This window comes from Condylura cristata, unplaced genomic scaffold (assembly GCF_000260355.1).
Source record: "Condylura cristata isolate star-nosed mole 26May11 unplaced genomic scaffold, ConCri1.0 scaffold00028, whole genome shotgun sequence".
Classification (NCBI taxonomy): domain Eukaryota; kingdom Metazoa; phylum Chordata; class Mammalia; order Eulipotyphla; family Talpidae; genus Condylura; species Condylura cristata.
In genome coordinates, this window is record NW_004567129.1 from 12019874 (window position 1) to 12025153 (window position 5280).

The 5280-nt window shown below is 37.1% G+C and overlaps 1 protein-coding gene across 2 annotated transcripts in view; it reads left to right on the top strand.

The window, feature by feature from the left end:
* WDR59 (WD repeat domain 59) overlaps positions 1 to 5280 on the top strand; it is an 80813-nt gene that overhangs the window by 73926 nt on the left and 1607 nt on the right. The gene's annotated exons all lie outside the window — the stretch shown is intronic.

Genomic DNA, 5280 nt, shown 5'->3' on the forward strand with positions numbered 1-5280 from the left:
CCTCCAGGGCAGGCGGGAATCGAACTCATGCAGAAGTGGCTTTAGCTTCTCAGTGCAGTGCTTTAACCCGCTGCGCCACCAGGGAGGGCCTCTACCCATTTTTTGATGGGGTTGTTCACTTTATTTTTGTTGAGTTTCATCAGCTCTTTGTGTACTTTTGTGATCAGTCCTTTGTCATTAGTATTGTGTGCCAATATTTTCATCCAGTCAGTGGGGCTTGTCTTTGTTTTGTGTAGAGTCTCTCTTGCTGTACAGAAGCTCTTTGACTTGACATAGTCGCAGTTGTTTATCCTTTCTTTCACTATCCTTGTTTTGGGTGATGTATCTTTAAAGATACTATTAAGGTGTATGTAATGCAGCATTTCACCTACCTTTTCTAGATATTTTATGGTTTTGGGTTTTATGTATAGTTCTTTAAACCATTTTGAGTTGGTTTTTTTGCATGATGTGAGGTAGTCCAATGTATTCTCCTGGCACCTTTGTTATAGATTAACTGTCCATGAGATATGGGCTTCGTTTCAGTTTTCTTTCTTTGGTCTATGCCTTGATTTTTGTTTCATCACCACAGTGTTTTGAGTATCACAGCTTTGTATTATAGTTTGAAGTCTGGGAGTGTAATACTGCCAGCTTTTTACTTTTTGCTTTGGCTATTCAGGGTTGTTTGTGGTATCACATGAACCTCAATAATGTTTGTTGTGCTTCTTTGAAGAATGCAATTGATTAGCACTGCACTGGGTAAGGTGGTCATTTTGACAAAACTAATTCTTCCAATCCATGAACAGTATATTTTAGATTAAAATTTTAGGTTCTCATATGTAAGAGGAAAATTCTGAAGCATCTTTAAGCCTGTTTCACCTCTGAAATCTTTGTATTTTTACAAGATTAGGTTTTTGTTGTAACAGAAGTATACTGTTACACTGAGGTATTGATTAACAATAGGAATATTTATTTTAAGTGTTTCACTAAATATTACTTTTTTTAATGGCTATATACATATCACTTTCTTGAAATTTTTTTACATTGTTGTTCACTTTTGTACAGTGATTGGCTTCTCCCCTCAGATGTAATCCCTGTAGTTCTTCTGTCACCTTATCACTCATGAATCATTACCATATTGCCTTGTGTTCTTCCATTCCCTGATTTCACCCCCATCACTCCCCCTTCTCCTGCTGCATACCTTAGATCAATGGTCAGCTTGCTGGTTTGTCTTTTTTTTTTTTTTTTTTTTTGACCTTTTGTTTGGTTCCTCTATATTCTTCACATAAGTGAGACCATCCAATATGTATCTTTTTTCCTTCTGACTTATTTTCGCTAGCATAATCTCTTTCAGCTCCATCTATCCATGTTGCCACAAATGGTATGAATTTATCCTTTTGATTGCTGAGTAACATTCCACTGTGTAAATATACCACAACTTTTGATCCATTTATCTATTTGGGGTCATTTGGGTTATTTGGGTTGTTTGCATATCTTGGTTATAAATAGTGCTGTAATTAACATGGGAGTGCTAATCAACACTTCTGAATTAGTGTTTTTGTGTACTTTGTATAACTTCCTAGGAGTGGAATTGATGAATCATACAGTAGATCCATCAATTAGTGTTCTGAGGAGCTTCCATGCAGCTTTCCATAGTGGCTGGCAGTTGGCATTCCCACCAGCAGTGTAAGAGGATTCATTTATCTCCACATTGGAAGTAGGAATCTTTATTAGAACAATTATTCAATGAGTATATGTCAAGCTCCTCTTAAGCACAGTGCCAATGCATTCCATCCACTTCTGGAACTCAAAGACTAGTAGAGGAGAAAAATTAAATAATTATGAATTGTGATAAATATTTATGGGCAAACAAACAGAATGTTGGGGCAAGAGGCAGTACTTTCAAAGACATGTTGCATTGTATGGGAAAGCTTTCTGAAGAGCTGAGGTCTGAAGGGTGAAAAGGAGTCATCCAGGTTCCAGCTTTAAGGACATTGTCTCCAAGAAAAGGAAACTGAAAAAAATACCAGAATATAGAAGATTCAGATATTTGAGAGAGAGAGAGTTTGGTGATGAACTATTGGCAGACACATAGAAAACAAAGCAAATGAAAAGAATAAGATAGTTAATATCTAAATTTATGAAACAAGATGTGCAAGAAGGAGACTGCTGTTGGGATATGACTTAGCTTGAACAGTGTTTTCCTAAATACTCGATGTAAAAACAGAATGGACTAATCCAATAAAATGATGGTAAAACTGTGTGAGGAACAGGATGAGAGACAGGTGGTGTATATGTATGACTGAGGAGGGAAAGAGCTTCTTCTGTGGAAAGCCAATAGATAACGCTTTAATATGAGTTTTAAGTAACAGTTTTTTAAGCTGTTAGAGATAGGGAAGTGAAAACAAAAGAAGCAGTTAAATGAGTCAGAAGGAGTTCCACTAGGAAGGAGTGGGTGGGTGGTAGAAGGGAATGCTAGTTTTGGTAATAAGATATATAGAAGTGCTTGATTCTTTAAGTTGTGTGTACATAGTTTCAATTAAAAAAATTTAAGCCTGAATAATTTTGATACATAGAGTCAGCTGAATAGCAGAGATTTTTTAATATGGATTATTTGTATACTGGAAAAAATGCAGACATAAGAAGCTGTTTAGGTAGTGTATTTTTCAGAGCATCTAAATACATGAAAGTCACATCAGGGAGAGATTAATGATAGACTAAAACAATTTTTCTTTTAAAGTTACTTTTCAGGAAAATAAAGTTACTTTTCAGTAAATCACAGTAATACATAATTGATAGATCAATCCTTCAGTTAGTTATTGACATCTACTGTGAGAAAGCATGCTGGTTCTTTGGGCTGTGCAAAGAACTAAGAGGTGAGGTTGGGGTCAGAAAGTACATAATCCAGTCAGAGAGCTAAAGCATAAACTCATGAAGATGGAGTGATATTCAAGAATAAAATAATATGTCCTGATGCCATTACCAAAAAAAATTACAAAATTCTAAAAGCAGGAAGGGTGCAGTTGTAAAAGACTCACAGAAACATTAAGAAAAGTATCTTCATCTCTAAAGTCTTCACTGTGGAAGAAAGACTATCCTAATACACCAGACAGCAAGAAGGAAGGAAAATACCATCAAGGTACAGTGAGTCTCCTTGTGGAGGAAAACCAGCAATTTCCTCATGACATCCGTGCCTGCAGCAAATGTGGGGAGAACATTGTTCTCACATAGGGGCTTAGATATTTATGGAAAGGGGTCAAGGTTTCATTTATTTTAAGGAGATGTTGCAATCAGAGTATTCCTTAGCGGGGAAAGGCCTCTAGATACAGAAGACTGTTTTACTGTTTGTGGTGTGTGGTTCATGGTCATATTGGTGGCAGAACTGGACCATGGTTTTGATTTTCAGCCCCAGAAGCATGGATGTGCTCACCTAAATTTTGTTCAGGCATTTTCTACTTCAGCTTACTAATTTCATGTCTTACTTTTTGACTAGTTTTATTTACACTTCTCAATAGGAGATACTAATGAATAGATAGCTCTTCTGTATGTTAATTAGTATCGAAAGGAAAAGAGAACAGTCAAGAGCTATGTGATACTGCACTTTTGGAATTAGCTTCTCCTGGAGATTTAGTAAAGCCTTGGGAATCATAGCGTGGTCATTCTGTTTGCCAGAGGCATTTTTACTGTCCTTACTAGTTTGTTTGTAAGGAACCAAAAATAGTCCATTTCATTTCTGCCCATTTCCATCTGCAAAGCCTGTGCCTCGCCTTCTCCGAGGCCCCTAAGTTTGTCAGTGTTCCCATAAAAGACACCTCTGGGCCCTCCCTGGTGGCGCAGCGGGTTAAAGTCCATCTCTGAGAATCTAAAGCCCCTTCTGCATGAGTTCGATTCCCGCCTGCCCCGGAGGTGACCACATGGTGTGGCAGACCTCTCCTGACCGGCCCGCTGCTCCCCTCAGCAGTGTATTTCGTTGATCTGCCTGTTCTGCACTCCACTCTGTCTCTGGTGAATTCTCTCCCCCTCCACATCTCTGGCCTGTACCCCAGTTCTGCATGCACAAATAAAATAAAATCTTTAAAAAAAAAAAAAAAAGACACCTTTGTACCTCCTGAAGTGATGAAGTTAAGCAAAGGTGTCCACACTTGTTCCTCAATTGATAACTAAAGCTCTTTCTGTTAACAATAAGATACAAGAGAGACATAGAAAAATTATGCTTTATAACCAGGCATTTTCATATTTTGTCTTTATAAATTTATTTCCATTTAGAATGGTCTATACCCAATTCAAGATTATTCAATAATTAACAAAATGAAATATTAGTTCAAGGTCTTAAAGTCAATTAAGACTTTTTAAAATTTTTTTATTATTATATTAGTTTACTTTTACATATTTTTGTGCATTTTTCCATCTCAGTTGCAGTCCCCTTGGGTTTCCCATCACCAAATCCAATTAAGACTTTTTAAAAAAGATTATCTATTTATGTGGATGGAACTAGGGTACAGGCCTGCAGTGCAAGGGTGGTGAGAGGATCCACCAGAGACAGAGTGGGGAGCAAAACAGGCCAGGCCAGCTGACGAAGTCACTGCTGAGAGGAGCAGCAGGTGAGACAGGAGAGGTCTACCACGCCTTGTGGGTCACCCTAGCTTCATAGTGCTGTGCTTCGTAGTGCTCCCCGTTGCACCACCAAGGAGGTCCCCAAAGTCAATAAGACTTTTAGAAATGATGTGTCAGCTAACACACTATAGAGAAACACAGTTACTAGTGATGCATTGGATTTTCTAGAAAGATGACATTTTAATAATTTTACCAGATAGATATGAGGAATAATTTAGTTTTATATTTATAGTTATCTCAAGTGCCAAAGAACAATCCCTTTCTAAAAGACATGATATTATAATTCAATTTACTTGAACACACAGTTTTACATTCTCATTATTTTAAGTGTGGACTCTACTCAAATAATAAAACCAGCAAAGGGAATTTAAGAAATTTAAACAAATTAGACTTTTCATGGAATACAGCCTGGAGTCTTGCACAGTATAAAAATTTAGTTTAGAAGGAGAAAGCATAATTGTTTTTAAACCCAAATTATTAAACCAGTATAATTTGTTTTGTTACTTCAACTAGAACTACCATAACATCTTTTACTTTGTTACCATGTATTTAAAACTCTTTCTTGGTACTTTTTTTTTTAAGATTTATTTATTTATTCATACAGAACTGGGGTACAGGCCAGAGATGCGGAGGGTGAGAGTCTTCACCAGAGACAGAGTGGGGAGCAGAACAGGCAGATGGATGAAGTAC